The following is a 26,662-nucleotide window of genomic DNA, read 5'->3' as shown; positions in this document are numbered from 1 at the left end:
CAGCAGCTCCTACTCTGTGCAGTGAGGCTGTGGGACTCCACTCTTGGAAGGGAGAAAAAATTCATTGCTAGTGAGTGCCTGATCTCACAACCTCTTAAAACAATACATACAATCTTCTCTTATTCAAAAAAGAAAAAGACAAAAAGAAAAGAAAAAAGAAAAGAAAAGAAGAAACATTGAAGAGGGGTCAAGATGGCCATGGTGGCAGCCAGGATTCTGGAGATGCAGAAAAAACATATTCAACTGACCTGGAACTTTTGGAAAAATTCCCTGCAAAGAGGGACTGCTTCTTCCTTACATGCTTAAGAATCCTGGACATCATTTGTAGAGGGCATAGGTCCAACACTACAACACATAGGCACAGACAAACATTTCCTCAACAAGACCCGTCCAACACTACAACACATAGGCACAGACAAACATTTCCTCAACAAGACCCCAAAGGCACAACAAATTAAAAGGAGAATCAATACATGGGATTGCATGAAACTGAAGAGCTTCTGTTCAGCAAAGGAAACTATCAAGAATCTCAATCGAGAGCCAACAGAATGGGAGAAGATTTTTGCCACCTAGATCACTGATAGAGGACTAATATCTAGAATATACAGAGAACTCAAGAAACTCAACACTAAGAAAACAAAGCATCCAATAACAAAATGGGCAAATAAACTAAATAGACACTTCACAAAAGAAGAAATTCAAATGTCCAATAAATGCACGAAAAAATGCTCAACACCACTGGCAATCAGAGAGATGCAAATCAAAACTACCCTAAGACTTCACCTAACTCCAACTAGAATGGCCATCATTCAAAACACAAACAATAACAGATGCTGGCGAGGATGTGGAGAAGTGGGAACTCTAAGACATTGTTGGTGGGATTGCAAATTAGTGCAACCACTTTGGAAAACAGTATGGAGAATCCTCAGAAGAATGGGAACAAATCTACCATTTGACCCAGCAATACCACTGTTGGGTATCTACCCAAAAGAAAAGAAACCAAACTACCAAACTAATGCATGTGTATCTATGTTTATAGCTGCACAATTCACCATAGCCAAACTATGGAATCAGCCAAGATGTCCATCAACAGATGAACGGATTACAAAACTGTGGGATATGTACACAATGGAATTTTACTCAGCCATCAAAAAAAAACTCAATTACATCATTTTCAGGGAAATGGATGGAACTGGAGGATATTATGCTAAGTGAGATTAGTCAGGCACAAAAAATAAGAAATCAGATGCTTTCCCTAATGTTTGAGAGTTAGGGAGAAAAGAGGAGCAAACAAGACAACCTAAAGGAGGAGAAAGGAGGTGGGAAGAGGAAAATCTCTAAAGCTCACAATGTACTTAAACATATCGAAGTCAATCACTAAGCCAAGCAAGGGAAGGAGGGATGGGAAGGGAATGGGGTGGGATTTGGGTAGGGGTTAAATCAGCAATGAGTACGTGTTTGTACACACAAGTTTTTTACCCCAATAAGTTGTATGAATATAATGCACCAATAAAAAATTAAAAATAAATAAAAATAAATAAAAAAATAAAAATAAAAATAAAAACTCTAAAAAAAAAAAAAAATCCTGGACATCATTTGTAAGGAGGGAGCTCAGGGGAGACCTAAGAGGAAGGCGGTGTTGGCAGTGGCAGCTGCAGTGGTGATAGAGGCTTGTATTTGGGAGAGGCAGAGATCTGATCCAACCCACCCTGATCTTCTGAAGAAATTGTTCCAAAGGTGGAATGCTACCGTCGTGCATACTCAGGAATACTGGACGACATGCAGTGTGGGAAAAGAGTTTGGGAAATAATTGAGATGGTGGAGGCAGTGGCAACGGCAGTGGGAAGTACTTAGGAGAGGCAGAGATCTGATGCAACACACCTAAATCTTTTGAAGAAATAACCCCAGAGGCAGAACACTACCTCCGCACACGCTTGGGAACTTGCAACAACATGCTGTGTGAAGAGGGTGCTCAGATCGAAGCCTGCCGAGGGGTGAGGCTGGTGCTGGGGACAGCGAGGCCGAGATCGGAGCCTGCCATGAGGCAAGGCCAGTTCAGGGGCCACCGAGGCCAAGATTGGAGCCTGCTGAGGGGTGAGATTGATGCCAGCACCACCAAGGCCAGAATCGGAGCCTTCCATGAGACAAGGCTGTTTCTGGGGCCTCCAAGGCTGGGACTGAAGCCTGCCGAGGGGTTAGGCCTCTGCTAGAACCAGCAAAGCTGGGATCAGAGCCTGCCATGAGGCTAGGCCGGTGCTGGGGCCTCCGAGGCCAGGATTGGAGCCTGCCGAGGGGTGAGGCCAGTGTCAGGGCCAGCAAGGCTGGGATTGGAGCCTGCCGAGGGGTTAGGCTAGTGCCAGGGCCAGCAAGGCTGGGATCAGAGCCTGCCATGAGGCAAGGCCGATGCTGGGGCCTCCAAGGCCAGGAACAGAGCCTGCCGAGGGGTTAGGCTGGTGCCAGGGCCAGGAAGGCTGGGATTGGAACCTTTAGTGAGACAAGGCCAGTGCTGGGGCCTCCGAGGCCAGGACTGGAGCCTGCAGATGGGTTAGGCCAGTGCCGGGCCCAGCGAGGCCAGGATCAGAACCTGCCATGAGGGAAGGCCAGTGCTGGGGCCTCCGAGGCTGGGATCAGAGCCTGCTGAGGGTTGAGGCCAGTGCCGGGGCCAGTGAGGCTGGGATCGGAGCCCACCATGAGGCAAGGCTGGTGCTGGGGCCTCTGAGGCCGGGATGGGAACCTGCCGGTGTCAGGGCCAGTGAGGCCGGGATCAGAGTCTGCTGAGGGGTTAGTCTGGTGCCCAGACCAGCGAGGCCAGGATTGGAGCCTGCCATGAGGCAAGGCCATTGCTGGGGCCTCTGAGGCAGGGATAACAGCCTGCCAAGGGGTAAGGCTGGTGCCGGGGCCAGCGAGGCCAGCATCAGAGTCTGCCAGGTGGCCAGAGCAGTGCCAGGACTATTAAGAGTGCTCTCAGAGAAATATCACAGTGCATACACAGAGTGCATACACAGAGAAATATCACAGAGAATAAAAAAACAGATGCTTTCCCTAATATGCAAAAACTAGGAAGAAATAGGTAATAGGAAGAGATCAGAAATGGCCCTATAGAGGAACAATTAAGGTGACCAGAGAGGATGGGATGGGGGAGGATGGAATCTCTTTAAAACTCATGATGTACATAAACAAATGTATCAAAGTTAATCACCAATCAAGCATGGGATCGAGGGGTGGGAGGGGATGGGATGGGGACTGGATAAAAGCTAATTGGATGATGTGTGCTTATATATCCTCAAAAGTCTTGTCTTCCATTGTGATGTATGACTACAATGCACCAATAATATATATATATATATATATATATATATATATATATATATATATATATATATTTTTTTTTTTTTTTTTTAAGTTTATATGTACAGATGGTGTGTGATTATTTTCCCTAACAGAGTAGTCATGATGTAGATGCAAAAGTATCATTTGAGGAGGTATCTGTTTGGCTGTTGCTGAATTCAGCTGAAAGAAAAAAAAATAGAACAGCAAGAAACAAGATAGATGCAATCATGAACATGAAACGTAGGGAGGGGAGAAGTGAAGAAAGGTAATTTATCCATTCGAATAAAAGATACAATATTTTTAAACAAAGAATATATTTTACTGGAAATTGAGAGAAATTGACTGGAAGAAATTCTAAAATCCTGGATGGTTCTACAACTTGGAACTCTAACATAAATAAAATATGGCTCAGTGAGTCGTCTCCATTTAAGAAAACAGCAATATCCGGAGATCCAAATTTCAGGGTAAATAGATGCATAAAACAGAGACAAATATTACAACCCTTTCTTGTGCTTCTATACCTTAATTTTTTGAGGTAAAAGATAATTGAGAGAATGGAGGAGTTATCAAACTTAAATCATACACATATGACTGATGTGCAAATAAAAAGTATTAGTCATGACTACTTTTAACTGAGGTAGAACAATAAGAAGTTAATATAGTATAGTGTCTTTAGACAAAAATAAGAATATTGAGAAAACATTAGAAACCCTGAATCTTTTTTTTTCTTGTTACTAATTTTTGCTCTAAGCAGTTTTGATGAGTCTAGAAAGCAGAGGATGCTTATCTTGATCGAGTTAAAAATTATAAATTCTCCTAAGATCTTATCTTAAAAAATGAGTTCCAAGAACTGATAAAAATACAAAAAAATATATTGCTGAATTATATATTTATGATTGTAAATATCCCAAATACTAAAATATGAAAGAAATAAAATGATTACTTACCACTTAATTAAACTGAATATTAGTAAAATGCAGTCTTAGATTGTCTTAGATTAATATTTAATAATATTATTTTTAAAATCCTTACCTTGTATCAGAGTCGTTTTTTAGGTATACACTAAAAAATTAACAAATTAATATTCATAGCTTTTTAAGGTACATTGTAAATTATATAATAACTAAAATGTGAATACTGGTTCTAGCTTATCTTTGTTATAAATTAATGGCTCCAGGTTTATTGAAGAGAGTTGTATTATCATGAATTAGACATGGTTGTTATTTCTCTGGTCAACCCTATGTACAAATTATACTTACCTCTTTTATATTATATGGCATTTCCATAGCATTTTTCTATGCAATACTATCAATTCTTACTCCTAATGAAGTCAAAGGGGAGACATTGAAAATCCAATGACTTGTTGAAATTAAGTGTTCATTTGTGAGGAGCATTGACAATACAGAAGGCATCCACTGTTATGGGGCAGAAAAGTGAGAAACTTGTGAAAGCACATTACCTATATCATCTTGTCATTTATGCCAATTAATATGTGTAAAACTTTTGATAAATTATCACCATTTCTAAACTTCAACTTCTTTATAAAATAAGGATTCTAATAGTATAAAAATTGAGAAACACCTTAGGGTTTATTTTTTAATAAAATAAAATTTCCTCCAATAAGTATAAGTAAAACAAAAGCATTGTTTTTAACTTACCATTTTCACTCACTTACAAAAAGAGAGAAAATAAAATGCATTAATCTTAATTAGGATCACACTTGGAAATACTGAAATATGTTCAGTTTCAAACTAGGAAGAAATGCCAAGCAGTAGAGAATATATACTTTGCAAAAAAGCAGTCCTCACATGGACTTCCTGAATTATTGCACAATATTTGAGAACTGTCTCCAATTAAGACAAGAGCTAAATGTGTTGCAATGGATAGATCATATACATCTGGATACCCAACTGTCTACTTAGTGCATTTGACTTTGTGTTATAAAGCACAACACACCAGCTTCCATTTTCTCCCCAAAGAAAATATTAATGGAGTGAAGTTGTCCATGTGTTGGAATAATGCCATGTTTATTATCCTAAATCTGTTCCCAAAACTAACAAAAAACCTAAAGCATGCCACATTCTTATATTATTCTCAACAGTATTTTAAGTTTAAATTTATAAATTGGTAATTATTATTATATGGATACATAATTTTTATTTAACTTTTATATTGCTCTTTTACACTTCTGAGAAACAATAAAATCAGGTATTAGTCCTAGTAGTTTTACTATGATTCCATAGGATTTTCTGCATAGATGTTTATGTTATCTTAAATAAATTAAATATAGCCATATTGCCTTTTTTATTTAAATACCTGAGATTACTTTGTTTTGCCTTAAAAGCAGTAGCTAGTACAATCCTGAATAAAAGTAGCTAAAAATAAAAATAGTGTCTCTTGAATTTCATTAAGATGTATGACTACAATGCATCAATAAAAAATTTTTAAAAATAAATATTGTCATTGTTTCTGATCTTAGGAAAAAACATTTAGGTTTTTATTGATAAGTGTGAGTTGTAAATTTCTCAAAAATCCTCTTTGAGTTGATAATGATTTTCTTCTATTCTTATTTTACTGAGAATATTTAACCAGAAATATGTATTCTATGCTTTTTCTCCAACAACTGAAATATTCATGTTTCTGTTTTTGTTGTTTGATAATACAAGTAAATAATCTTCTTTGATTTTTTTAAGTTTTAAACTATCCATGCATTCCTGAAATAAATGATATTTGGTCATTGTGTTTTACCCTTTTATATATTAATGGATTTGACTTGTAGAGTTTGCTAGGAATTTTTGTATCTATGATAAAAGGGATAATTGTACACAATTTCTAATCTTTTGATGTCTTTGGTTTTGATTGTAAGGCATTACTGATATCACAGAATCAGCTTGGAAATATTTCTTTTTCTATATTTTTATGGAAGCATTTGCCTAGAGGTGACATAATATCTTTTTAATTTTTCTCTCTTAACCCATTCAGAAATCTACTTAGTTCTTGGAGTTTCAAAAGATAATTTTAAATATTTAACTCATACAGGGCTATTAGTTTGGCTTCTATTTCTCTATTTTGAAATTGTTTTCTCTTTTTATTGCTGATATGCTTTATTATTTAACCTCTTCTCACATTACTTATCATTTACTTTTGTTTTTGAGACTCTTAAAATGAAAAATATGGTCATTAATTTGAGAATTTTATATTGCAGGCTTTAGTGATATTCTTAATACAAAATTACATCTCACAAATTCTGATATGCTGGATCTGGATTTTTAATAAAATGTTCTGTTCTATTTAAAATACATTTGCTACATGAGTTATATAGAAGTGTGTTACTTAGTTTCCAAAAATCATTAGTTCTCTATGATTAAAATAAAATTCTAATTTCATTTTAGTTAAAAATATGTTACCTAATATAAATGTTCTTAAATATATTGAAACTTGTTTTGAAACCTAAGATGTATTTTTTATGAAAGCCTAAAAATGTGTATTTTTGTATTTTAAATATTCTATTAATATTGGCTTCTCTCCTTAATACTATTGTTCAAGTCTAAATAATCTAATATTTCACTTACTTTAAATATATTTTGAGATAAATGTCTTAAAATATTTGCACTGAAGATTTTTTCTCATTGACATTCTATCAATTTTTTTTTTCTTGTGTGTGTGTGTGTGGTACTGGGGTTCCTGGATGCCCTTCTACCTCCAGGCTACACTCCCAGACTTCTCTCTCTCTCTCTCTCTCTCTCTCTCTCTCTCTCTCTCTCTCTCTCTCTCTCTCTCACCCTCCCTCCCTCCCTCCCTCCCTCCCTCCCTCTCATTCTCTCTCTTTATATATATATATATATTTTTTTTTTAATTTTTTTTGAAATAGGATCTCTTAAGCAAGCGTGGCTGGCTCTTAACCTGATCAATCTTCCTGTATTTTTTTCTGGTCTGGTGTATCCTCCATTTTTATCACATTTATATTTAATGAGAGGTTCGTTTCTTTATATTTAAATCTAAAATTGCTCTATTTAATTTCTCATTCTTACACCTCTTCTTTCTCCTTCCTCCTTCTATTTTGTCTTTTTCTTGTCTTTTTTAGTTTAACTCAATATTTTATTATTCAATTTTATTCTATTATGCTTATATCTTTTATTTGTTATAACTCAGTCATACTATTTTAGTGGCTTTTTTAAAGGTATTTTCTTCTTATTTCACAATCTGATTTCATGAACTATTATTTCTTTTCAAATGTGTGTAACTTAAAGTAATACACTTTGATTTTTTTCTCTTATCCTTTGCACTATTGTCATATATTTTAGTTTCATATATGTATAATAACCACAATATTCTATTGTTTCCTCTTTTGATATTTTTATTTATGCACTGTAATTATACATCACAGTGGAGTTCACAGTGACATAGACATACATGCACTTGGGCCCTGTTTTGTTTTGGTTTTTTATCCCATCTTGCTACCTACCCCTCTCCCTCATATTAGTGATACTGGTAGTGATAGCTTCATATATAAACATAGTATTATTTGAACCATCTCCTTCTTAATTTTTTTCATTCCCCACCTTCACCCCTCAATCCTCTTCCATTTTTCTACTGGTATTTCTTCTTAAGTATCTAAAATCACTTTTGTTTTTCAATTTCTATCTAGCTTCACATAAGAGAGGAAACATATAACCTCTGACTTTCTGAAACTGGATGATCTTATTTGGCATAATAGTTCTCTAGTTTCATCCATTTTTCTTAAAATGATATAATTTTATTATTCTTGATAGCCAACTAAAATTACACTGTGCATATATATCATATTTTTATCATTGATTCATTTGTTGACAGGTATCTAAGTTGGTTCATAATTTGGCTATTGTGGACTGTGCCACTATACACTTGGATCTGTCTGTATCACTAGAGAATTTTGACCAGATCTTTTGAAAAGATATTGTGAAACATCTTACCAATCTCCATAGTGGTTATACTAATTTACAGTTCCACCAACAGTGGGTAATAATTCTTATTTCCAACATTCTTGCTAACATTAATTATTATGCATATTCTTAATGACTCCCATTCTAACTGGAGTTAGATGAAATCTCAGCATAGTTTTGATTTACATTTCTCTAAATGCTGACAATGTCGAGCATTTTTATTCATATATTTATTGGCCATTTGTATTTTTTTTTCTTTTGAAAAGTGTCTACTCAGTTCAAGTACCCGTTGTAACTGAATATTAATTTTCTTTTTAGTGTTTTTAAGATCTTGCTAGTGTTCTTTCTTAAAACTAGTTAGTGTTCTTTAGTGTTTTAGTGCTTTTAAGATTTTAAGATCATGATATATTTTAGTTCTTAGTTATTTTAGTTATTTATTAGAGAAGTACATGGCAAAGATTTTCTTCCATTCTGTAGTCTCTCTCTTAAGGCTCTTGACTGTTTCTTTTGCTGCATGAAATTTTTTAATTCAATGAGCCATTTTATTTATTGATTTTATTTCCTGGACTTTTTTTTTTTTTTTTTTTTGCGGGTCTAGGGATGGATCCCAGAGGCATTTGACCACCAAGCTACACCCTCTGCCCAATTTTGTATTCTTTATTTTCAAACAATGTCTTACTAAGTTGCAGAGGGCCTCACTAAGTAGCTGAGGCTGTCGGCGAACCACAATCCTCCAGTCTCAGCCTCCCGAATGCTGGGATTACAAGCATATGCCACCACGCCCAGCTCATAATTCCTGGACTTTAAGGAATCTTATTGAGAAAGTCTGTACCAGTGCCTATATGTTGGAGAATTTGTTCTGTTTTGTTTTAGTAATTTTAAGGTTTCTGGTCTAAATTATAAATCTTTGATCCACCTTGAGTTGATCCACACAGGATGAGAGTTTGGGGTCTAATTTTATTCTTCTACATATGGATATCCAATTTTCTTAGCACCATTTGTTCAAAGTGCTATCTTTTCTTGAGCATATGTTTTTGGCTCCTCTGTGAATAATCAACTTGCTGTAAGGACAAAGATTTGTTTCTATATCTTCTATATCATTCCATTGGTCTTTGTGTCTGTTATTGTGTCCGTATAATCGTATTTTTGTCACAAAACTCGGTATTATAATTTGAAATCAAATATTGTAATACCTCTCAGCATAATCCTTATTACTCAGAATTGTTTTGGCAGGTCTTGGTTTCTTTGTTGTTGTTGTTGTTTCTTTCGTTGTTTCTTCCATAGAGATTTTTAAATGCTTTTTTCTAGACATGGTTAACCTGGACAACCAATGGTGGGAGGGGGGAAGGGAAAACGGGGGAGGGGGGGAGAGGGCATCAAATATAGTTTAAATGTATACTATTTATGTTCAATAAAAATTGTTAAAAGAAAAAAATAATAAATAAAGAATGACATTGGAGCTGGGCATGATGGTGCACTCTAGTAATCCCAGCATTTAGAAGGCTGAGACAGGAGGATAGCGGCCAGCCTCAGCTACTTAGTGAGGCCCTCTGCAGCTTAGTGAGACCCTGTTTCAAAATAAAGAATAAAAATGGCAGGGAGTATAGCTCAGAGATTGAATGCCCCATGGGTCCCACACCCACAAGAAAAGGAGAGAGAAAGAAAGAAGAAAGAAAGAAAGAAAGAAAGAAAGAAAGAAAGAAAGAAAGAAAGAAAGAAAGAAAGAAAGAAAGAAAGAGAAGAATGACATTGGGACTTTTATATGGGTTGCACTGAATCAATAGATTGATTTTGGTAGCATGGCCTTTCTGGTGATATTTATTCTGCCTATTAATGGGAAGTCTTTCCATCCTCTAAGATGGAATTTCTTTCTTTGGTTTTTTATAATTTTATTGCAAAATATTTTATCACCTTGGTTAGACTTATTTCTAAGGTTTGTTTGTTTGCTTTGTTTTATCTTTTTTTATTAGTTTTGAGGGTTGTTTTTTTTTGTTTGTTTGTTTTGTTTTGTATTTGGTGGTGGTACTGGGGTTCCTGGAAACCCTTCTACCTCTGGGCTACACTCCCAGACCTGTTTTATATTTTTATTTGGAAACAAGATCTCTTAAACCAGCGTGGCTGACTTCGAACCTGCGCGATCCTCCTGTGTCTGCCTCCCAAGCGCGGGGATTACAAGTGTGTGCCACCACGCCTGGCTAGTTTTGAGTTTTTTATATTATGAATAAAACTAAAAGAAAAACCTCATCAAGAAACTTATTTAATATTCTTTATTATTGAAGCTTGATGGTGACAAATTATTTCAAAAGTTTTGTTTCTCTCATTAAAAATTTCTTTCCTGGGTATATAATTCTAAGTAGAGAGATTTTCAATATAATAATTTAAATATGTGGCTAAAGTATTTTAATGCTTGCATTTTTTTCTAACAAGAACTATGCTGTTAGTTTTTAGTTCTGGTCATTAATATGTGCTCATCTGTGGTTTGGCCAATTTGATGTTACACCTGAGTGTTTATATATTTGTACACATATGCACATGCACAATTTTGTGTATGGTTGTGGTTACTTGAGATATTTTGCAATTGTTATAGTTTTCAACAAAATTGAAAATTGCCATAATATTTTGCTTTTTCTGATGCTTTCCACTTCCTCACTTCCTGGCCAATCTTTATGCCTTCGATTACAATTAAAATTAAGATGCTTAAAATTGTTCCAAAGCTCACTGAAGCTATGATTACTTTTTAATTATATGTATTTTCTACTGGGTGTGGTGGTGCATACTTGTAATATCAGCATTGGGGAGGCTGAGACAAAAGGATTGCAAGTTTGTGGCTAGCCTCAGCTACTTAGTGAGGCCCTTTGCTACTCAATGGAACCCTGTTTCAAAATAAAAAATGAATAAAAATAGGAATGGGGTGTATCTCAGAGGTAGAATGTGTCTTGGTTCCATCCCCAGTACTGCAAAAAAATTACATATATATTTTCCCATGGGCACTTATTTTGGAATAATTTCTACTGTTATGTCTTCAAGTTCAATTGTTTTTCACAACATAGTCTGTATTTTTAATACCCAGTGTTTTATTCATCTATGACATTATAGATATTTTTCCTCTAGAAGTTTGGCTATCCATTTATGTCTTTTCTTTCATTACTTAGCATTCTTGATTTTTGCTCTAGCTTTCTGAACATATAGAATGCAGTTGTAATAACTGTTTTTTTTTTTCTTTTTCTTTCTTTCTTTTTTTTTTTTTTTTTAGGTACTGGATATGGAACCCAGGGGCATTCTACCGCCAACCTACACCTCCAGCCCTACTTTTTATTCTTTATTTTTAAAACAGGATCTCACTGAGTTGCAAAGGGGCCTCACTAAGTAGCTGAGGCTGTCTGCAAACCATAATCCTCCTGTCTCAGCCTCCAAAATGCTGAGATAACAAGCATGTGCCACCACGCCTCGCTTGTAATAACTGTTTTGATGTCCTTATTTGCCAGTTTTAACATCTGGGTGAGTTTCAATTGATTTAATTTTTTTATTATCAGTTGCATTTTTCTGCCTGTTTGCATGCCTGATAATTTTATTAGATTCCAATACCTTATTAGGTGTTGGCTATTTTTGTAGTTCTACATTCTCAAACTTTGTCCTGGAGCACATTTATATTACTAAGAAATAATTTGATACTTTGAATCACACACTTGAGATTTCTTAGGTGGATCTGGGGTACTGCTTAATCTAGGGCCAATTATTCTTTACTACTGAGGCAACATTCTTCTGTATACACTATCAAACATTTACTAAATATGAGGATTTCTATTATGGCTGATAAAAATAGGGTGTATTCCCAACCACTGGTGAGCTCAAGATATTCTTTATTCTTACCTTTTTTCAAAAATTCCTAAGGCCCAGCTAGTTGTTTAGACTTGCACTGATAGGTACTCTGAGGAACACTGAGGGATTTTTCTAAAGACTTCTAGAGTTGGCTCCCTCTTTAGCTTTCTTATCTACCAGTCTCTATCTTGACAACTCTGGTTATCTTTTTCTTCCTGGAATATTAGCTTTACCTCATCAACTCATGAATCCTGCTAAACATTCCCAGGGTTTTCCTTCTCCACTGTTCTCAACTGTTTTATTGTTTAACATCATGTGTGTGTGTGTGTGTGTGTGTGTGTGTGTGTGTTGGTACTGGGGATGGAACCCAGGTGCATTCTACCTCTGAGCTATATTCCAGCCCTATTTTTTATTCTTTATTTTGAAACAGGGTCTCGATGAATTGCAAAGCACCTCCCTAAGTAGCTAAGACTGTCCACAAACCATGATTTTCCTGTCTCAGCCTCCCAAATGCTGGGATTATAAGCATGTGCCACCAGGCGTGGCTGTTTAATATATTGAAAAACACTGTTCACATATTTTGTCTAGCTATTTTTTCTTAAGTAGGAGAATGATTACAGTATATGTTACATATTGGTCATATTGGCCAGATGCATAGTCTCTTTGAAACCAATGTTTTAAAAACTGGCATGATCCTCCATGCCTCTTATATTCATGGAGTCAGAGTAATTTTGTTAAAAAGGACAGCTGACAGTTCCTGGAATTTGCATTACCTTTTAAAATAAATCTAAAAGCACTATTATACTCCTGAGAAAATTAGTAATTAATGTTATTATCAAAGCTATGAAAGATGTAAGAATTGAGATTCCTATTACATTTTCATTTAAATTTCCCATTGACTTGTAAAGATGATAATTTTCTGGGTACATGCCACAGAGTTGTCATAATTTAATTAACTATTTATCAAATTACACATCAATACAGAAACCAGTACCAATGATGCATGTATGGATCTTTCAAATACTACATTAATAATATTCTGATATAACCTACTAAAACAGAATTTCCAGATATTATGAATGACTTATAAGTTGTATTTTTTGAATAGTGAGATAAAAACTGTATTCTAATATCTCAGCACACTGGCCAAACTTGTATGTTAATGACTTACAAATGTAAACAAGAAATATGTAATTTTGAAAACTTTATATCAGATATCCAGATATGCCTCTTTGGATTTGAAAGATTACGTGTACCACTTTGGGTACACTGTTCATAACAGACCCAGATATCCAGTTATCTCTAAATTTGCTTAACTTTCTGTGAGGCCTCAAACATACAGATTAATTGAGCTAGTCTGAGATGCAATGTTCTGCCATTTGGACCCTTTCAAAGTTTGGTAGTCTTCTACATGGAAAAATAAGTACACGTTAGTTTGTACTTATTTTTTGAAAAAAAAATTTAGTCAAATTATTAAGCATATACTTTTTAAAAATATGGTAAAAAAGCATAAAAAGTTACATGCAGGGGGAATATTCCACAGAAAGTAACACAAAAAAGAGAGGGTGAATCAGGAAAATAAAAATAGAAGAATAGTGTATTTTTTTCTGAATGTATATTCTGTCCTAAGTCATGCTCCAAATCCAGCTACATCTGTTCTTCAGTTTTCTGGGATGAATTTCTGCATATTTGAATCTACCCATCCTCCACAAATAATTTTTTTTCAGATATTCATACCGCCCACATTTAAAACAGCAAATCACTTGAAATTCATAGTGCTTTTTATTTTGCACATCTCTAAAACATATGCCTCTCAGACAACAGAATCACTTTTTTTCTGCCAAATTATGTACTTCTATTTTTTATCTTACAGGAAATAAAATTCAAAATAGGACACTTAACAACGCTTGCATCATTTCTTGGCAACACATCCACACTATCTGTGGATTCCAAGGAAAGGATGATATGACTGAAGATTTTTAATGATAGTCAAAAACTAGAAAGTTTTAACATAAGGCCTGCTCTACCACTGAGCTAAATCCCCAACCTTATTTATTTATTTATTTTTCTTGAAACAGGATTTCACTAAGTTTCCCAAGATGACCTCAAACTTTTAGTCCTCTGCCTTAGCCTTCTCAGTAGCTTGAAAACCAGAGATGCACAACTACACTGAACTACATTTACTTCTTTGTACTTTTTTATTGCAAAATAATTATACATCAGAGTAATATTAAAAGTGATACTTCTAAAGGAATCTAAGATCTCTTTTTAAATATATTTGATAAATTTATGCATAATAAATATATCTAGCTCCTCAGAACAGGAAGATAACTCTTGCTTAATATTACTGTATAATTGCTAGTGTTCAATAGTTCAGACTTGTAGGTTAGTTATCTAATGGTTTACAGAAGTCCACTGTAGTTGAGATTGGATATATTTCAGCCAGCCTTCTTATACTATTTTGGGCATACTGTTTTAACAGAACCATTTATTTATAAAAATATAAAACTTTATAATAACTTTTTCTTGTTTTAGGTCAGGGAGTGTGGCCTAAAGGTAGTTAAACTAGTATTCATCAAGTATTACTATTAATTTATTTTTTCAGTAAATGCCATAAAAGAGAATGTATTTGCAATATTTAGAATTCCTTTGTGCAAACAGACTTGAACCTATTGGTATGATGTTTTTTAAAATAGGATTAGTGCCTCTGAACACCTAGACACAGCACATATCAGTTGCTGGAACAAATAAAGTTCAACTACTGAGAATACAATGTCTTGACAAAAAAATAAACAAAGCAGCACAAGATACTCATGAACCAAAACACAAAAAGGGACCACTGTGGAAGAAAATCCAGTACTCTGAAGGCAAGATACAGTACAAAAAGCCCAATCATGCGACTGACCTGGTGTGGTTGCTGGTTTATCTCAGGCCACATTCCCAAAACACAATTGCTGACTCTGATGCTAGAGCCCTAAGAACTCATGACAAGTAATCCAAGAACTTGAGATGTAGAAAGAGGTGGCAGAGCTCCAACATCTTAAGCGACCAGCACCACACTTCAGGAATTCAGAAAAAGATCCAAAAACCTGTGCACTCACCAAAGGTGGCATCCACAGCTGCCCACTCTGCTCTCCAGAGACCCAGTCTGCAGGACAGAAAGGTAACTCATTATTCGGCAGAGGAGGACAACCACCCAGAGCAGCTGTGGGACTCTAGTGGCCAAAGACCTGGTGGCGCATCCTGGAGGTAGTCCAGTTAGAACCTCCAGAGACACAGAAAAGGCCCATAGTGCTCAAGCATAAGGCCTGCACAGGGTCTCAGGGAGTCACTACAAGACTAAACTAGATCCTCTGCCAGTGCTAGTAGGAAGGCACAGACCCAGGGCAGGAAGGTGCAAATAACAGGCCTGAGATCTCAAAGCCCAGGGTGGAGAGTGCAGAGCCAGAGAGCACAGAGCACAGGGCTGGAAAGTACAGAACCCAGGGTGGGGAAACTGAGAACCCAGAGTTTACAGAGAACGAATTAACAGTGATACCCGACACCCTGACACCCAAACACAAAGCTGTCAGAGGAAAGAAAAGGGCACAAACACTCATAAAGTGAGTCCAAAGGGTGAAAATAGGTTGTGGAGCAAATGAGAGAGATTCGAATATACTCCAGAATCTACCGTAGTGAACAGACATAGAGATATTATACAGGCCTGGGCCCTTTATAGGTAAATTAGCAAGACTTCTTTTTTTCTCTCACAGTGTCACTAGTCCTTTTTGTTCTTTTTCTTTTTTTAATTTTTGTTCTTTCTTTGTTTTTTTCTTATTTCTTTTTGTTAGTGTTTTGTCTTTGATTTATAATTGTTAGTTTTTGTAACTTGTTTTGTTACTTTAAGTATGTTTGTTTGCTCCTTCCCCCAACCCTATTACAAACATTCTCACTCTAGCCTATCTATTCCCTTTTCTCAAAACATTTTCCCTTATTATATCACCTTGATTTATTTACATTTAAGCTATTTCATATTTTCATACCTAAATGCTCTACTAACTACAAGAATCCTTCTAACGTTCTCATTCTCAGATGATACATTTTTATACTTAAATTATTACTCAACTTAATCATATCCTATACTTTACCCAACTCTTATACCCATGACTCCAGTCCTTCCTCCTTACCCACCCCCCACCATTGAAAAAAGCACTGTTTATCTATGCATGTACCTGCTGACACCTCTAAATTCCTACTGCTAAGATATTTAATCTTAGCAGACAGATTACCCACAAAATCATACACCAAAAATATGCCAAGATATCAGAAAAACAAGTCTAATAACCTCAAAAATATGAGAACTATGACAGTGAGGGAATAAGGGAAATTACAAATACTGATCTATAAGAAATGAATGAAGGAGAATTCCAAATCCTGATCTTCAGTAGAATGAAAGGCCTCACAGCGAGTGTACAGAATATGAAAGAGGAAATAAAAACATTAAGAAATAATCAGAAAGAGGTCTGGAATGAAATGAAAGAGTCAATAAATAAAATGAAGACAGAAATAGAAAGAAATTCTGGAACATTTGATGAAATGGAAAACAGAATTTCACTGTCAGATGACAGTTCATCATTCAAAACTGAAAGCACAGTCAAGAGCATACAGAAGTCATTGCAGGAAAAAAAATCTAAACATCCAACAACTCTGGGACAACATGAAACCAACCTAGTTCTCTATCAACACATGAATGGATTGCAAAATTATGGGAAATACACACCATGAAATTTTACTCAGCAGTAAAGGAGAACAAAATCATGTCATTCCCATGAAGATGAAAAGAGCTGGAGAACAGTAAGTTAAGTGGTATCGCCAAGCACAGAAAAACAAGGGACATATGTTTTCTCTTATATGCCTGAACTAGGGAGTATTAGGGATACCAGAGGGACTCCAGATAATGGAGGGGAAATCTCAGCAACGCTAGAAAGAAAGGGTAGGAGAAGTATAAGGCTGAGGTTGATTAATGGAGGAGCTATACTGGAATATTTGTATAAGTGTGAATGTAGCATGTTCAACCTGGACACTCAATGTTCACCAAGCACTGTGTGAATGTATGTCATTTTCAATATGATCCACCTTAAAAAAACTACCCTGAGATTTCACCTAAATCCAACTAGAATGGCAATGATTAACAACACAAACAATAACAAATGCTTCCAAAGATGTGGAGAAGTGGGAACTCTAATACATTGTTAGTAAGACTGCAAATTAGTGCAACCACCTTGGAAAACTGTGTGGAGGATCCTCAGAAGAATAGAAATGAACTTACCATATGACCTAGCAATACCACTTGTGGGTGTCTACCCAAAAGATTGGAAACCAAACTACCAAACTAATGCAAGTGTATCTATGTTCATACCTGCACAATTCACATTTGCCAAACTATGGAACCACCCAAGATTTCCATCATCAGATGAATAGATTACAAAACTATGGGATATGTACACAATAGAATTTTACTCAACCATAAGAAAAACACAATTACATCATTTACAGAAAAATGGATGAAACTGGAGGACATTATGCTAAGTGAGATTATTCAGTCACAAAAAATAAGAAATCAGATATTAATTCTAATATGTAAAAGTTAGGGAGAAAATGGGTCATAAGAAGAACTCTAGAAAAATAAGGAAATATTATAGATGAGCAAATAAGGCATCTTGGATCAGGGGATGGGAGGGAGGAAGAGGTAAATTCTCCAATGTTCTTGATGTACATTAACAAACATATCAAAATCAATCACTAAGCCAAACATGAGGAGGTAGGAAGAGGTAATGGGGTGGGAATTAAGACCTAATTGGGTGTTGTGTGCATGGATTCCTCCATCATCTTGTACTCTATTAAGATGTATAACTAAAGTGCACCAATAAAAATTAAAAAATAATGACCTATTAGGGTTATTGCTAACTAACCAAGCATGATTAACTATTATTAATGCCATTTCTTTTTTAATCTTAAGCCCATGCACATACTAGATACCTAGGAGGCACAGCCAATCTAGTGAAAACTGACTTCTAGAAATTTTTTCTGGAGGGAGTTCCAGAAAGATGGTGACTAAGAGAAGTAGCACTTATCAGTCCTCCTGATAGCTATTGCCATGAAAACAGAATCTTGACAAAAGAAAGAAACCAGCATAATTTTCAACAGAACACTAACAATTGAAAGACAGTGGAAACAAAGCTAGAAGACAGATCAGAGTAAAAAAATACACCCTTCTTCAATGGCTGCAGCTGTGGGGGCCTTGGGGACTGAGGAAGCACCATCTTACCTACTACATAGGGACTGCCAGCTCTAGAGCATCTAGAGATCCCCAGCAAAAAAGCCAACAACCTAAAATGAAGTAAGTGGCTTCCGCTTATTGAAATTGTAAGCAATCAGCTTCACTCATTCCTGAACCACAGCTACAACTTATAGTAATGGATGCTGAGCTCACCACATTCTGTAGAGATCCAAACAATGCTCAAGGACTTTTGCAGCAAGTGATAGACACACAGGGTCTGAGACTTTGTGATTCATGCTGATGAAGATGGGGGTAGATTATCAGACAGCCTCCAGGACCAATCAGCCAAAAATATCTACAGTCCTCAGGGCTCAGGGCCCTAATAGGGCATCTGAAGATGGACATAGACCACCCAATTGTGGTGACTGGGAAAATTCAGACCAACCCAGCCCAAGTTGTGGAGAACACTGACTTCTATGTGTACAATGGATCTGTTTCCAGCAACACCTGCCACCTACGCATGCCAGTAAAGAAATGAGCTCAGTGTTGGTGGAAATAATAAAGACCTGCATCTGACACTAGACCAAAACCCAGTGGTACTGGCTGCCTTCAAAATCTGAGAGAGTCTCAGAGACAGGGCTTTTGAAATCTAAGAGCCCCAGGCTTGCAGCAGGAACAGTGCCAGTGTCACTTGGCAACTGCACAGAAAGAAAGAGACAGCAGGCCAGGGTCTTGATTATTGAAGGAGTTCAAAAAGTGGAGCTATAAATGGACATCATTACTATAGGTTACAAAGCAAATGAAAGTGCTGGGAACATGCTCAAGAAACTGTTATAAAATATGAACCTTAAACAACTGAAAAAATCCACACAGACCCAAGAGGACTGCATAGGCCAAGTCTGTTCAGTATTCATAAATTTGGAGGGTTGCATTATTTTGTTGTTGTTTTGTTATGTTCTTTTTTTTTATACTTGTGTGTGTACATGTGTCCTTGATTGTTTGCTCTTTTTCTCACGCCTTTTACAAGTTTTTTCTTGTAAATATCCACTCTTCTCTTTCCTTTCCTTTTTTATTTTTTTCTTTGTTTTGTGTTAAATCTACCTCAAATCACTATACTAAATACTCTAAACTGGTTTCTAGAATGCTACTACATATTCACTGTCTCTAATCTCTACTATATATTACCTTAACAAACTCAAACTCTCATTCTATTCAATCATTTCTTTTATCTTACCCTATTCTTGCACTTACTACTTCATTGACTTCCTCCTCACTCAAACTTCAAGATTGAATAAAACACAACTTGCCCATGTATATACCAACTTACACCTACAGAGTGAGACAAAGCTATCAAAAACAACAAAGATACAAACTTAAGAAACCTATAATCATGAGAAGGAGGAATACCAAAGGAAGCAATGAGCTCCCACAATCCCACAATAACAGATCCCAAGAACACAAAAGTACAGAGATTACCAGAAGGACAAATCAAAAGTTTAACAGTAGAATTTACACAGGATTTTTTTTTAATTAGAGCCTGAAAGAAACAAAAGAAAAAATAAAAATTCTGATACCCTGAACAGGAATCAAAGACAAGCTCTGAAAAAAGTGAAGGATTAAATCATTAAAGTGAGACAATCAATACAAACTATTAACAATAGATTAAATCACATGGAAAATAGAATCTCACTCTTACACGATGATCACTCCAAAAATGAGCATGGAGTATATAAATTAGAAAAAAAAATTCAACAGCATAAATTGGAGATTCAAGAAATATGGGTCAATTTTAAGAGCTAACCTAAGAATAATAGGCATAGATGAGAAAATAGAAGGTGAAACCAAAGGGATCAATAATATCTTTAAAGAAATAATAACAGAATTTTTTTTCAAACAGAAAATAAGAGGTCAATACACAGGTACAGGAAACTAATAGATCCTACTTTAGACAAATTCAGAGAAATTTTCACCATGCTACATAATAGTCAAACTAATGTAAAAGCCAAGGAGAGAATTTTAAAGGCAACAAAAGCAGAAGATCAAGTGACTTTCAGAGGCAAATCAATTAGAATTGCTTCTGAATTCCCAAACCAAATCATGAAACCACAAATGCCTAGAGCAACATATTCCAAACACTGAAAGAAAATAGTTTGCAGTCAAAAAAATTTACCCAGAAAAATTATCTCTAAAATTTGATGGGGAAATAAAAATCTTCCATGAAAAACAGAAGCTGAAGGAATTTATGTATTCCAAATGAGCACTAGAAAAAATACTCAAAGAGATTAACTACAAGTAAAAACAAATAGTAAATGTCAGAACTAGAGAAACAATAATTTCCATCAAACAACTAAGCAAAGAACAAACACATTCTCAAAGAGAAGTTAAACTCAAAATGTTAAAAACCATCTCTCAATAATTGTGCTGAACATAAATGGCCTTAACTACCCAATAAAAAGATTTAAGTTTGAAAAATGAATTAAAAACAGAATTCATCTCTCTTCTGCCTGCAAGAAACATACCTAAAAGTAAATATAGTCATAAACTAAAGTGAAGGAATGGAGTAAGGTAATCCATGCCAACACAACTCAAAGACCAGCAGGAGTAACAACTATGATATCAGATAAATTAAACTTCAAGCCCAAGCTTATTAGAAGAGAAAAGGCAGGTCATTTTTTACTGGTTCAAGGAAAAATCCTACAAGAGAAAATAACAATAGTTAACATTTATGCCCTAAACATTGGTGCAAACACTTTCATAAAACAAACTCTTTGTGGCATTAAGTCACATGTAGATTTCAATACAATAATACTGGGAGACTTCAACACTCTTTTTACACCACTAAACTGATCTTCTAGACAAAAACTCAGTAAAGAAGCCTCAGAACTAAAGAACACTATAAACCAATGGAACTATTGGACACATATAGAGTATTCCACCTAACTACAGCAGAGTTCACATTTTTCTCAGCTGCTCACAGAATCTTCTCCAAAACAAACCACATCCTGGGCCACAAAGTAAGCACTAGCAAATTCAAAAAATATTACAGACTCCCCTGTGTCTTTTTAGACAATAATTGATTGAAACTACACATAAATTATAAAAAGACTCAGAGTAACCCCCTAAACATGTGCAAACTAAACACCACACTACTGAATGAGTAGTGGGTCATAGAAGAAGTAAGGGATGAAATTACAAAATTCCTAGAAACAAATGAAAATATAAACACAGCATGTCAAAACTTCTGGGACAACTTTAAGGCAGTATTAAAAGAAAAACTCATAGCATTTTGTGACCACATAAAAACAAAATCACCAAATAAATAAAATAAATAACCTAATGATACACCTCAAAGCCCTTGAAAATCAGAAACAGTATAACCCCAAAGCTAGTAGAAGACAGGAAATTATCAAAATCAAAGTATAAATCAATGAAGTAGAGAATACAAAGACAAATACAGAAAACCAACAATACCAATATCTGGTTTCTCAAAAAAGAATTAACAAGATGGATAAACTTCTAGCCAATCTAATGAAAAGAAATAGAAAATGAATCCAAATTATAAAAGTAAGAGAGTAAAAAGGATATATTACCACAGACAGTGTGGAAATCCATAGGATTAACAGAAACTACTTTGAAAAACAATATTTCAATAAAATGCAAAACTTAAAAGAAATTGACAATTTTCTAGTCACACTCAATCTTCCTAAATTGAACCAAGAAGATATTAAAAAATTTAAATTGACCAATAGCAATCAAATAGATTGAGGCAGCAATAAAGAGCCTACCATCAATAAAAGCACCATACCAGATGGTTTCCAAAGTGAATTTTATAATACCTTTATTGAAGAGCTAATCCCAAAACTCCTCAGTCTATTTCATGAAATAAAAAGAAATGGGACTCTTCCAAATATAGTCTACAAAGCCAAGATCCCATAATACCAAAACCAAATAAAGATAGCTCAATTAAAACACACAACTATAGGCCTATATCATTGGTCAACTCAAATACAAAACTGTGAAAAAAATATACTAACAACATGCATTCAAAACCACATCAAGAAAATCACATACCATGACCAAGAAGGGTTCATCTCAGAAATGCAAGGCTTGTTCAACATAGAAAAAAATAATCCATGTAATTAATCATATAAACAGAACCAAAGACAAAAATAACATTATCATTTCCAATGACTCTGAAAAAGCATTTGACAAAATTCAACATTCATTTATGCTAAAAGCACTGCAAAGAATCAAAATAGAAGGAACCACACCTCAGCTGAGTGTAGTCATCCATGCTTGTAATCCTAACATTTGGGAGAATGAGACAGGAAGATTGCGGTTTGCGGACAGCTTCAGTTACTTAATGAGGCCCTTTGCAACTCAATGAGACCTTGTTTCAAAATACAGAGCTGCTGGTGTAGCTTGGAAGTAGATGTCCCTGTGTTCTATCCTTAGTACTACAAAAAGAAAAAAGTAATATACCTCAACATCATAAAGGCAACATACAATAGGCCCACAGCAAACATCATAGTAAACATAAAAAACTATAAGAATTCCTCCTAAAAAAGAAATATAACAAAAGTGTCCATTATTACCTCTTCTTTTTTTTTACCTCTTCTTTTTAATATAGTGCTTGAGACTCTAGCCAGAGTAACAAGACAAGAGAAGGAAATCAAAGGAGTACTAATAGAAAAAGAAGAACTAAAACTATCTCTGTTGGCAGATGACATGGTGCTATATTTAGAAGATCCAACAAATTCAACCAAAATGCTTATAGAACTGATCAGCAAATTCAACAATGTGTCTGGATACAAAATAAATATTAAAAAATCAGAAGCTTTCCTTTTTTGGTGTTTAGTGTTTCAGAAAGTTTAACATATTAGTGTGGCATGGAAAATGATCTGATCACAGCACCAAGAATGAGACTAAGTTTGCCAATGGGGATCCAGCCCCTGGCAGCTGACACTAGCAGACTTTTCACTGAATGGCAATATAAGAGATAGATGAACAACCACATAAACCAGCATCAGCAGTAGATACCTTCTGACCACAGTCCCATATCACAGATGGCCCTGCGAAAAGTGTATTTTCTTAAAAGCAGTCCTGAACTGAAGAAAACCTTTTTTTATTTATTTCAAAACAACATGGTCTTTCCTATGTATAAGTTATTTTCCTAAAATAAAGCATTCTAGATATGAGAGTTTACCTTACTCCAGCAAGGAAACACTTCGTTCCAGGGTATACTCTTAGTTTGTTGACAACTCCCTTAGGTAACACTCATTCCTACATCCAATCTATGAGGTGGTTTTCTTAACACTTTGCAATTTGCTATTTCTGACATAACAGCCAGAATTACAGTCAAAGAATGTGTTTAAACACTGGGAAGGTGCCTTTCACCCTACCCATTGACACCAAGATCAACCTGGAAAAATTTAAGACTGATGGTTACATCACCTTGAAGTAAAAATTTTCATTTGAATACATATTTCCCATGTTTTTATTCTCAGGATAAAACTTTATATGCACTCTGGTCATTAAAACCTAAAAATGGTCCATATGATGTCACAAAGGCAATTAACTTCCCATATCACATTCTCCAAAACTAGGAATATTTAAAGGAACCAAAAAATCTATGAAAATTACATAAGAATTACCATATAAATAGTATCTTCAATATTTACTCTAATTTTCATGGCAACTTAAGAAGAAGCATGAAATCTCTCTTTCTCTGGGTAAAAGTTACAAGTACAAGCATCCTTTCTATTTCTGTTTCTCCAGCTACCATATTTGATATTTCTTTTTCTCTAATAGAACTGTGTTTCAAGCAGATAGATTATTAATTTTTCTTCAGAGTATATATGTATATATATATATATATATATATGTGTGTGTGTGTGTGTGTGTGTGTGTGTATGGACTTTTTCACATTGTGATTTAAAAAGAAAAAATAATAAAATAAATTTTATGGCACTAGAAAGGATATCATCTCCAAGTCTTTCCAGTCATAATCTTCAAATTATGACTTCTCATAAGTTAATTTGCTGAATATTGCTTCTCTGATAGGAAGCTATCATTCATTTAGTAGCATGAAACTCTGACTAAAGACCCAAATGTAAAATCTTTAATTTCCTCTCTAAAGGAACTGATTTTGACCATGAAAAAAAAAGTATGAATTTTTAAAATGATGTCAATTGAATAAAATCTATCAGTAATTAGATGCAGCAAACTTTATAATGAAACCTTAAGTCATGAAAATTTTACCTGATTTTTATTTTACCACTAAGACCCTGAATCAGTCTAGGTTATTGAAATATCTGACTCAAATTTTTGCCAACCTGATTAACACACCTCAAACAGTTGTTTCTACAAGAGCAGTCTACCTGATTGTTTTGTATGAATTAATAGATTAGAGTTGCCTTTCTCCATAGCAATAAAAAGTGATGTTAATTTTATGCTGACCTATTTTAACTTCCTTAAAATATGAAAACTGATGTTTTGTTTTTTCTAGGAATAAATCATGAAATGATTATTAGAGTTTCAAAGCTATATATGTATGCATGTGTTCATATAATATATATGAGGTGATTTCTATCACATCTACGTATAGGAAGTGATTTCATTACTATTTATCTTATTGCAAATTAGTCAGAATCAAAGACAGCAGAATGCTATAAAGCATTCTGACATTTTATTACTATTTACATGAAAAATCCCAAAGAAAAGGCATGAAAAATATTAAAATTTAGTTGTCCAAATTTCCAAATAATATGATGCTACACTAGGAATCAATCCAAGATTTAACATTTTGTTAAAATTAAAAGTGAATTCTATCTTCAACTGATTTACCTTTAAAAATATATTCTGAAAGTAAATAAACATTCATATCCTACGGGACTCATTGTGTTTGGATTTCTGAAACAAGATCTTGCCAACAATGATTATTATAGAGAGGATAACATTTAGATAAAAGTGTGGAATGACATAGTATTCCACAAAATTCAAGGTCTCAAATTTTACCACCTGTTACTTGACATTTAGAGGAGAAAAATATAACTAGTCTTGATATTTTACTTTTCTCCCCTTTATAGCAACAAGCATTGCAGTAGCCTAAAAATATAACTAGTCTTGATATTTTACTTTTCTCCCCTTTATAGCAACAAGCATTGCAGTAGCCTAAAAACGTCATCCTTCTTACTCTCCTCCCCAACATCACAGATCCCAATCCCTGGATCCTTTGAAGATCTTGAGTTGAGAAAATAATTCCAAACTATTAGGAGGCCCTCCATGCAAGTGTCCTCATAAGAGATAGGAAGGTTTCACATAGGAAGAGAAGGTGGTGTGAATGCAAAGTGGAGAAAAGTTTGAAGATGGTAGCCTTAAAAATTAGACTGAGTTTGTGACAAGCCACTAGGAACTAGGAAAAGAAGAGAATAGATTCTCCCCTAGTTTCTCAAGTGCCTCACTGACACCTGCTTGCAGCCCATAGATGCTGATTTTGGAATTTTTGACTGCTGAACTGGAAGAATAAACATCCATTGTGTTCATCCACCGCGCTTTGTGGAGAATTTTTACAGCTTGCACTGGACACTAAAGGAGTCATTAACCACTTCAAGGTTCTGCAAAAGGGGAACATAAATAATATATACACAAATATATACTAATTATCCACAGTTACACTTACACCTAGTGAACACAGCACTCTTCAAAGATTCTTGTAAAAAACACATCTTTCTATATGTAAAAAAGAACAATTCTGAGAAACTAATGGTTTGCTTAGAGCTTTCTCCCTTCCTCAACATTCACACATGTTACTAAGAATTTATGAGTTTATACTTTAAGATTCTCAAAAATTTCAATCTCTTTAAAAAGCTGATATCATCATAAAAAAACAATTTAGTCTATAAATCCATACTTTTTTGTTTACCTACAGACTTGACTGTTTCTAAATTGGTTTCCTGTCTTCCAGTCTCATCACTCTAGTGTTTACTCTCTGTCCTGAAGTGGTAAAATTTCCACTGGTGCGTACCTGTTCACACATTACTTATATACTTTCAATATACTTTTGTTGGCACTCACATCCTTGTGAGTCTCAAAGTAATACAAACATACATGTACACAGCATTTGGTGTGGTTCCTTCTGGGTCTCTTCCCAGGATCTTCTCCCCATACATGTCAGTGAGATTAGTAGTGATACCTTTGTATATGGACATAGTGTTTGTTGAACTGTTTCCTTCATCAATCCTCCTTAACATGGATTACTTCTAGTTAAAATTTTCTAATTCGCTTACTAATCAAGACTGAAGCCCTATAATTTAACCCACAGGCCATTTGT

The sequence above is a fragment of the Muscardinus avellanarius genome (assembly GCF_963383645.1).
Source record: "Muscardinus avellanarius genome assembly, chromosome: 2".
In the NCBI taxonomy this organism is placed as follows: domain Eukaryota; kingdom Metazoa; phylum Chordata; class Mammalia; order Rodentia; family Gliridae; genus Muscardinus; species Muscardinus avellanarius.
The sequence above is the reverse complement of the archived record's forward strand: the minus strand, read 5'-3'. Positions refer to the sequence as shown.